Raw genomic sequence first — 10,418 nt, 5'->3', positions numbered from 1 at the left:
ACCTCGCTGTGTCGCTCCGGTCACGTCGCTCCTGGTGATGGAGACGCGAGCGACCTCGCTGTGTCGCTCCGGTCATGTCGCTGTTGGTGATGGAGACGCGAGCGACCTCGCAGTGTCGCTCCGGTCAAGTCGCTCTGAAAGGGTGTTACAGCGACTTCACGGTGTCGCTCCGGTGAGGTCGCTCCCATGCATTTCTCGTCCGATGATCACCTTTATCACCTCTTTTGAGCTCCAAATGCACCCAAATGTCTCCAAGAACTCCATATGGTACTCCAATACCTGATAAGGACTCATGTATGCAAAATGCAACCTAAACATGGCTAAATCCTAGTCTATATGATCAAAATGCACATGGGTGAGTGGATAAGACAATGGAAATATGCAAGATATCAACTCCCTCAAACTTGTTCTTTTACTTGTCCACAAGTGAACTTTCTAGAACTCATAGGGAGAGAGGTTTGAAGGTCGGAGCTCATAGCCAAAAGAAACACAACTAGCACTCGATTCAACATATAATCTAACATGAGCACACTCTCTTATTACACTCTAGCTTCTCTAGGCCTATCTAAACTCTTTTTGCCCTTATACTCATCATCAAGCATCCACACATTCAAATCAACCAACTCTCACATTCATTAAGCATAAAACATCAGGTGAATTCTTGCAAATGGTCAATTGATCCAAATCATTTGGTGGAGTAAGGGAAGGCTTTTATTCAAGTGGGTCAAGAGGTTCAAAATCCATGATCTTTTAAAGTGGTCTACTCTCAAAACGAGTAGCCTTGACATTGCACATAATATATCTAAGAAAGGGAGCAACTCATGCATACAATGCTCAATCTCCATTGTTCTACCATTTTCCCAAACATAGAAGTTATACAATCACTTCATAATGTCAAACTCAACTCCCATCTCTCACCAAAAGATCCCAAGAACACTTTGCACATAAAACTCTTTTTCTTTGAAATCTATAAAGGATTTTCTCAACTTCTAAACAAATCTTAGCTCTAAAGCTAGCCCCCTTTTCTTCCTTTTTTTTTTATATATATTCTTTTTTTTTTGGGGGGGCCAAGACTTTTCACAAATTGAGCTAGAAGTTTCTCTACTTATCCCATAAAGACTAGTCAATTAAACACAAGAGTTAACTCTTTTCTCATACTCCCAAATCAAACTTTACAACACTCACCCCCATCCTATGGCTAGACAATAATGTGCCTAATCTAGCAAGAATGAAGATCAAGCATTGTCATTCCCGATACTCTCAACATTATGTGCATGTAAGACTTTCCGAAAAAGGCCTCACTCATCAATCAATGAAGGCTTAAACAGAGGAATGGATTTTGGGGAGAGGTCTACCACTAGAGGTTGTCAAAAAGATTGGCATAAAGGATATGACAACTCAAGTGTGTATATCCATGATTCAGTACACAAGGGACCATGAGCAAGATGCATTAAGATCGTTTAGTTCAAATAAGGTTGTAGTTGGCTTCAAAGACTGAGTTTCAGCAATCAACAAGTTTCAGGAAGAGTTTTCAAGGCTCGAAGCATACAAGTCCTTTTGAGAAGTGCATAAGCTACTCAGGTGCAAAGTAGTGTTCTTTACAAGGCATTTAAAATCATTGCTCCCAATGCAAGTGAATGCAACCTATATGCTCTAGACTCTCCTAGAAATGCAAATGATGCAAACTAAATGATTTTTTTTATGCAAATAGATATGCAATGCATGACTCAATGAAACAACATCAAAGCAAACATGATCAAATACTTGGTACCTCCCCCAAACTTAAATGACACAGTCTCTGTGTTGTCAAGGAGAGAGAGATACCCAAAAAGAGAAAACTAATATGCAAAAACGAAATGGTATATACAAGGGAAAGTAGAGAAGTACCTTCAAGGATAGTTTGTGGGGGCAGATGCCCCAGTGTCATCGTCGTCAGGTGGGAACGTGGTATAGTAACCTCCATGTCCTGAGCTGTAGTCTCCATACCATTGCTGGCTCTGAACTTCTTCAATCTCAGCTTCACTTTCTGAAGAGGCTAGGGATGGAGACTTGTTTCCAGAGGCGGAAGGCTGAGTGGGTGGGTTCCTCCATTGTCGCTGGAGCTGTCTATCAGTGAGTGGGAAACCAAGATCAGTGGGCTGAGGTGGGCGCTGGGGGACTGATGTGTTTGCGAAGGTGAAGTCCGCTGAGCTACATCCAGCTATTCCTCCTCTGGTCAAGACATCGGCCACCTTCTTCATGAACTTGGCTGAAGTCTTTGCTTGCTTCTTCACCGTCTTTCTCAGCGCCTTGCACTTGTCCTTCAGCTTTTCGATTGTTATGTCTTGTGCCTTGTTCCATCGCTGAAGTCGGCTAATGTGGTCATGAGCATCACGAAGCGCACCAGGGGGAAGGACTCCATCATGTGGCTTGAAGTAGTAGCGTGGAGGTCCATAGATGGGTACAGATTCTTCCCTAGGAGGTTCTGTGAAGTCGTGTCTCGTCGGAACACTCCTTTTCCTTGTTGCAACAATGGGACCGAGAGACCCGTGTTCTCCAAGAAAGTCTTCTTGGGATAAGTTGAAGCTGATAGCTCCAGGTCTCTCTAAGCTCGCCAGTCTCTGGTTTGGAAGAACCACTTCGACCGGCTTGCCCTGCAAGTAGTAGTGGTAGACGTAGTCCTTCCCATACATCCCACTGAAATAGGTGGCGATCCTCAAGTAAGTGCCATCGATGAACTTAGGCCCTGCTGCGTCCTTTCCCAAAGGAACATTCAGAAATTGGAGCAGTGGCGTGATCATCCCGCCTATCCCAACCTTTGGTTGCGAATCAGTTGTGTACCATGCCTAGTCTCTGTAGTGCTCGAGACGATTCACGAAGAAACTGACCATCCCGAAGGAAGCATAGATGTCGTTGCTTGGAAGGGGCAACGTTTGAGGTGGGGCATAGGGGCGGATAGCCGGGCAGAGCAGTCGCATGTCTTCCTCGGTGACATTACCAGCTTGCTTCCGTGGGTAGAATGCATGGACGAGCATCCTATGGAGGTAGCGTACAGATGGGTGCCGGATATGTGAGTTCTTGTCAGCCCCGGTAGAGTGTTTGTTTCCAGTGATTAACTTCCAAAGCTGAGTGGGGAGGTTTTCGAACTTGGGAAGGGAGTAGTCTGCCAAGTCTTGGAAACCCATGACTCTCCCAATGTCTTGAAGTTCATGTTGTACTCTCTCCCATTGACCTTGAACTTTATTTTGCCCCATCCTTGCCTCACGTGCGGATCGTCATGGTAAGTGACCTCAAGGGAAGACAAGAACTGACAGGAGACATCCCGGTAGGTGGGGTAGGCCATGGTGAGGAGTTTGGGCATCTTCAGGTGCCCCAGCATTGCCTCAATATCAAAATCGAGACCCACCTCCTTCAGCAAATCAAGGTCAGCGAATCTGGTCGGAGTCCAAGTTACCCCATTCAACAAATGGTGATACAGCTCTTCCTCAGATGGAGTTTTCGTCCTGTCTCTATCCTCAGCAACCTCTTTCCCTTTGGACATCTTGGCCCTCTTTGTAGGAGCCTACTCATCTGCACTTTCATCGCCACTCTCCTCATCTGTGGCAACTGCTATACTCTTCCCTGCCCTCTTCTCTTGCTCCTTTGCCTTCTTTGCAGCCACAGTTTTCTGTCGAGAAGTCTTTTGTGTCCCAGAACCAGCTCGTTCTGAGGCTAAAGCCTTTCCTCTCAACGAAGACTCTTGACTTTCAGGTTCCTGCCTCTCAGCATCCGACTTTCCCTTTGTTTTCTTAACCATTGTACCTGAGAAATACAAAACTTGGAAAGGGATAAGTCAATTGAGTTTGCAAATGTAAACTTCAAGAAGGAACGTAAACAATCACAATTCTTAATCTTTTCATCATGTGAAAATTACAAGACAAGTAAAATTCAATAATCAAAGTAATTCTAGAATGAGAGGGTTCTCTAATCAAACCTTTCAACACCTTAACATACTAACTCACCCACTAACACACTCAATAGGATCAATTTCGAAAAGCCCCAAATCCATGAACCCTAATTTTGCCAAAGTTCAAATTAACCTCAGTTCCACCTTCAATTCAACAACCCAAATTGAATTATAAGCTTTCCCTAGTCTATTTCACCACAATCAAGCAAGAAAATGACCAAATTTCGATTTTCAAATTCTAGGGTTCATGGACCTACGAATTTGAATTTAAAAACACAATACCTTGCTTTGGATGGAAGGAAATGGGGAATGGGTGGTGAGGAATAGACTGTTGGGGCGAAAGCTTAGATTTAGAAACAAGAACTAGGAGATTTGGGTGAGAATTGAGAAAGTTAGGAGATTTTTGGTGTGGGTTTGTTTGAGAGAGTATGAGTGTTTGTGAGAGGAAGGGAGAGTGAAAGAGATGAAGGTCGTGGATATGGGTAGTTCTAGGGTCGTCCGGTTAGGTTTAGGGCTGGTTAAATCAAATTAAATCGGACAAAATTGAAGAGGGACTTACCTCGACCGGCTCGGGAGCGACCTGGAGTGGTCCCTCTGATGGGTCGCTCTGTGTCGCAGTAAACGCGAGCGACCACACGTTGTTGCTCTGATGGGTCGCTCCGTGTCGCAGTAAACGCGAGCGACCTTACGTGGTCGCTGCGTTACATCGCTCCCAGCGACAGAAACGCGAGCGACCTCACGTGGTCGCTGCGGGACGTCGCTCCCAAAGCGACTCTCGAGCTCCGGACACCGAATATGCGAACGACTTAGCCGAGTCGCTCTGATCACATCACTCCCAGTGACAGAAACGCGAGCGACCTCACGTGGTCGCTGCGAGACGTCGCTCCCATCTGGAGCGACCTCGTGGCGTCGCTGCGGAACCTCACTCCCACGCTCAAGTCCTTGCCTTGACTGGATCGATGAACCACCTGAACAATACTTCAACACTTTCCCCTTTTTTTTTTTAATGAAATATGATGAAAATGAAAATACCAATGCAATATGTACAAGGATACGCATGGGACTTCCTCCCAAGTGAGCTTGTTTTAAGTCTCTAGCTTGACTTTGCCTCCTTTTGGACTAGGCTGGGGTAGGATCAGACAGTGGAGTTGAAACTCCATCTTCCTCAGGTGCATCAGCCATGTAGAGCTTAACCCTTTGCCCATTGACTGTGAAGTCTCGTCCATCAGTACTCCACAAAACTATTGCTCCATATGGCTTAACCTCTTTGACCTTGAAAGGGCCGGACCACCTTGACTTAAGCTTTCCTGGAAACAACCTCAGTCTTGAGTTGTAGAGAAGAACTTGATCTCCTTCTTTAAACTCTCTCTTTAAGATATTCTTGTCATGGAAAGATTTAGTCTTCTCCTTGTAGATCCTTGAGTTTTCGAAGGCATCCATTCTTATCTCATCAAGCTCATGTAGCTGAAAAAGCTTTTTCTCCTTGGCACTCTTGATGTCAAAGTTCAGAAACTTTACTGCCCAAAGTGCCTTGTACTCAAGCTCCACTGGTAGATGGCAAGCTTTCCCGTACAATAGGTTGAAAGGTGTGGTCCCCAGAGGTGTGTTGTAAGCTGTCCTGTAAGCCCAAAGCGCATCATCAAGCTTAACTGACCAATCCTTCCTTGTAATCCCCACAATCTTCTCCAGAATGGACTTGATCTCTCTGTTAGAAATCTCAACTTGACCACTTGTTTGAGGATGGTAAGGAGTTGCAACCTTGTGCTTAACACCGTTCTTCCTGAGAAGTCCCTCAAGCAGTTTGTTGATGAAATGAGACCCTCCATCACTGATTACAACTCTTGGAACTCCGAACCTTGGAAAGATGGTGCTCTTGAACATCTTGATTACCACTCTTGCATCATTGGTGGGACTTGCAATAGCTTCCACCCATTTTGAGACATAATCAACAGCTACCAGGATGTACTTGTTGCCATGTGATGATGGAAATGGCCCCATGAAGTCAATACCCCACACATCAAACACTTCAACTTCAAGGATTGGATTCTGAGGCATCTCATTCCTCTTGGTGATGTTTCCCCTCCTTTGGCATGAATCACACCTTGAAACAAAGTCTTGTGTGTCCTTGAACATGTGTGGCCACCAGAATCCAGCTTGTAACACCTTAGCAACAGTCTTGAAGGTAGCAAAGTGGCCTCCATAAGATGATCCATGACACTGTGTAAGGATCCCATCAATCTCCTCATTAGCAACCACTCTCCTATAAAGTTGATCTTTGCAGAGAATGTAGAGGTAGGGCTCATCCCAGTAGTATCTCTTCACATCCTTGTAGAACTTCTTCTTGGCATAACCCACAAGATTCAAAGGCTCTTTTCCTGTGGCTAGGTAATTCACCAAATCAGCATACCAAGGTTCTTTCTCTTCTGTTGCCTTGACTTCTTCAAGCTTCCTTCCAGTCTCACAAACTGCTATCACTGCTCCAATAGCCATGATCTGTTCCTCAGGGAGTCCTTCGTCAATGGGAATGCCACACTCCACTCTCAGCCTGGACAAGTGATCAGCTACACCATTCTCAACTCCTGGCTTGTCCTTGATCTCTAAATCAAACTCTTGCAGCAAAAGAATCCATCTCAAGAGCCTGGGCTTTGCATCCTTCTTCGCCAAAAGGTGTCTCAACGCAGCATGATCTGTGTAGACAATGACTTTAGATCCCACCAAGTAGCTTCTGAACTTCTCAAAGGCAAAGACAATGGCTAGCATCTCCTTCTCTGTTGTGGCATATCTCATCTGAGCATCATTCAGGGTTTGGCTCGCGTAGTAGATCACATGGGTCTTGCCATCTTTCTTCTGCCCCAAAACAGCTCCCACAGCATAATCACTAGCATCACACATGATCTCAAAGGGGAGATCCCAATTAGGTGGCTGGACAATTGGAGCACTGATGAGTTCACCTTTCAGCTTCTTGAAGGCTTCTAGACACTCCACATCAAAGCTGAAGGTGGCTTCTTTGCACAGCAGCCTGGTCAATGGTCTAGTGATCATGGAGAAGTCCTTTATGAATCTCCTGTAAAACCCAGCATGACCAAGAAAACTTCGGATGTCTTTCACTGTCTTTGGTGGGGGCAAACCAACCATAACATCGATTTTGGCCTTATCCACCTCAATCCCCTTCTCTGAAATCTTGTGCCCCAGCACAATCCCTTCTTTGACCATGAAGTGACACTTCTCCCAGTTCAGCACAAGGTTGGTGTCTTCACATCTCTGTAGGACCCTGCACAAATTTGACAAACAAGCAGAAAACGAAGATCCATAGACAGAGAAATCATCCATGAACACCTCCACAACATCCTCAATCAGATCAGAAAAGATCGACATCATGCACCTTTGAAAGGTGGCTGGAGCATTACATAGACCAAATGGCATTCTTCGATATGCGAAGGTACCATAAGGACATGTGAATGTTGTTTTCTCCTGATCATTGGGATGTATGGGGATCTGGAAGAATCCTGAATATCCATCAAGAAAACAATAGAATGGATGATTTGCAAGTCTCTCAAGCATCTGATCAATAAATGGAAGTGGAAAATGATCCTTTCTAGATGCAGAGTTCAGTTTGCGGTAATCAATACACATCCTATGCCCAGTGACTGTTCTTGTTGGTATCAATTCATCCTTGTCATTTTTAATCACAGTTATACCACCTTTTTTGGCACAACATGCACAGGAGATACCCATTTAGAATCTGAGATAGGGTAGATAACACCAGCATCTAAGAGTTTAAGAATCTCTTTCTTTACAACATCCTTCAGGTTAGGATTTAACCTTCTTTGATGCTCGATAGAAGTCATTGATTCATCCTCAAGATGTATCCTATGCATACACAAAGAGGGTGATATTCCCTTGATGTCATCAAGTGAGTAACCTATTGCTTTTCTAAATCTTTTAAGTGTTTTCAAAAGTTCAGATAGCTCAGTTTCAGTAAGTTCACTACTCACAATGACTGGATAAGTTCCATTAGGACCAAGAAATGCATACCTTACACCATTGGGGAGAGGTTTAAGCTCCACCTTAGGCGCCTTAAGCTCGCTCCAGTCGTTTTGCTGGGTGTCCCCTTGTTGAATGACCGAGGCTTCCTGATGGACAATTTGAGGCAGCTCCTCATACTGATCCTTACTACCAAATCCTCTGTGTGAATCCAACATCATCCCATAGGCAGCACTCTCCAGGTTCTGAATCACTTCAGCTGGCCTCTCTATCGTCAAAGCATGCTGTAGAGGGTCTTCTATTGACAATTCTTCAAGGAGCTCATCAGCAAGGGCATCCATCTCTTCAATGTAGAAAACTTGCCCTTGAACTGTTGGTTTCTTCATTACCTCCTTGATGTCAAAGTGAAGAACATGCCCTTTACCCAAGTGGAGATCAATCTTGCCCTCTTTCACATTAACAATTGCTCCTGCTGTAGCTAAGAAAGGCCTTCCAAGGATTAAAGGATCTGCAGCTTCCTCACCCATCTCAAGCACCACAAAGTCTGTAGGGATCTCATATTTTCCAACCATAACGGGGAGGTCCTCCAAGATACCCACCGGGTACTTCACTGAACGATCAGCCAATACCAGAGACAGTCTACACTTCTTGTACTGAGTAAAACCAAGCTTCTTAGCAACAGATAAAGGCATCAAGCTGACACTAGCTCCCAAATCGCAGAGACATCTATCAAATACCATAGGTCCAAGAGCACAAGGTAATGTGAAGCATCCTGGATCTTCTAGCTTCTTTGGAACAACAAGCCTCTGGATGATGGCACTGCACTCATGAGTGAGAATCACCATGCCCTCCATCTCCTTCTTCTTTGCAGCTACAACATCTTTCAGGAACTTACTATATTGAGGAATTAGCATGAAAGCGTCAATGATGGGCATTGTGACTTGAACTTCACTCATTTGCTTCTCAAATAGAGCTTTGTACTTCTCTAGCAGCTGCCTCTTGAATCTACCAGGGAATGGTAGTTTGGGTTCATAAGGAGGAGGAACAAAAGAATTTTCACTTGCTGGAGCAACAACTTCACCATCTTTCACTGTTTTCTTCTCTTCCCCAACCTTTCCTTTACCTTTCGCTTCCACAATCTTCTCCAAGATTTCATCATTGATTTTCTCATCAACAATCACCACTTCATCATCTATGTTGATGGCAACCCCCTCACCTTGTTTCTCAGCATCCTTGGTGAGAGCTTTCTGAGGTAACTCCTTACCACTCCTGAGGGTGATAGCTTTCATGGTCTCCTTGGGGTTTTGCTCAGATTTTCCAGGTAAAGAACCTTGTTGGCGATTTTGTTGAGTGTTCATGGCAGCAAACTGGTTCTCCAAGGTTCTGAACTTGTTGTTGAGCTCATTGTAGCTTCCATCAATCTTTGCGTGAAGGTTTTTCAACTCATAGCCAACATGCTTCTCACTTCTTGTCTGAGACTCCAAGATTTGTTTTAGTAGGGCATCAGTGCTGCTGACTGGAGGAGTAGAGGTAGAAGTAGTAGGTTGTTGTTGGGCAGGTTGTTGTCCTTTGTTGTTGAAACCGGGAGGAGGGTTTTGTTGAGGCTGATAGCTGCCTTGCTGGTTGTTCCGAGGCTGATAACCACTCTGTTGGTTGTTGGGGTAAGATCTCTGTTGGTAGTTGTTGTACTGAAAGTTTGGCTCTTTCTTGTACCAGCTACCATTGTTGTTGATGAAGCACAACTCTTCTTGCCCTTCCAAACCATCAACTTCCTGGACAACAGGTGTGGCTTCTTTGTTTGGGTTACCAACAAAGTGCAGCTGCTCTTGGGTGGCCTTATCAGCAATGAGAATGTCAATCTTATCCTGGAGAGCCTTTAACTCCCTCCTCGTCTGCTTGTCATCTGTTCGACTGCCTCTGTCGTGGTCTCCACTGTAGACAGCATCACTCTTTACCATATTGTCAACCAGCTCTTCTGCATCTTCCTCAGTTCTCCCCAAGAAGAACTCATTGCTAGATGTATCCAGTCTGGCCCTGTACTTAGGAAGAGCACCACGGTAGAATGTGCTCAGCAAGCTCTCCTTAGAGAAGCCATGGTGTGGGCATTGAGCTTGGTAGCCCTTGAATCTCTCCCAGGCTTCACTGAAGCCTTCCAAGCCTTTCTGTTGAAAACTGGAGATCTCATTTCTCAGCTTAGCAGTTCTTGAAGTAGAGAAGAACTTCTCCAAGAAAGCTTTCTTGCAGTCATCCCAAGTGGTGATTGAGTCACTTGGTAGAGACTTCTCCCACTGTCGTGCCTTATCCCCCAAGAGAAAGGGAATAACTTCAGCTTTAAGGCATCCTCAGACACACCATTGGTTTTTGACAACCCACAGTAGCTGTCGAACCTGTCCAAGTGATCAAATGGGTCCTCTAGAGCCAAGCCATGATACTTGTTGTTCTCGATCACGTTGAGGAGTCCTGATTTGATCTCAAAGTTGTTGGCTGCTACAGCTGGTGCTCGGATTCC

The 10,418-nt window shown here is 44.9% G+C and overlaps 1 non-coding gene across 1 annotated transcript; it reads left to right on the top strand.

Moving 5' to 3' along the window:
* The first annotated feature begins 9,997 nt into the window (after nt 1-9,997).
* On the top strand, nt 9,998-10,104 carry LOC125586529. The gene has a single exon (XR_007323063.1). It is a non-coding gene; the product is annotated as a small nucleolar RNA R71 (small nucleolar RNA).
* The last annotated feature ends 314 nt before the right edge of the window (nt 10,105-10,418 follow it).

Source organism: Brassica napus, chromosome C4 (genome assembly GCF_020379485.1).
Source record: "Brassica napus cultivar Da-Ae chromosome C4, Da-Ae, whole genome shotgun sequence".
NCBI classification, from domain to species: Eukaryota; Viridiplantae; Streptophyta; class Magnoliopsida; order Brassicales; family Brassicaceae; genus Brassica; species Brassica napus.
This window is presented reverse-complemented; position numbering and strand designations above follow the sequence as displayed.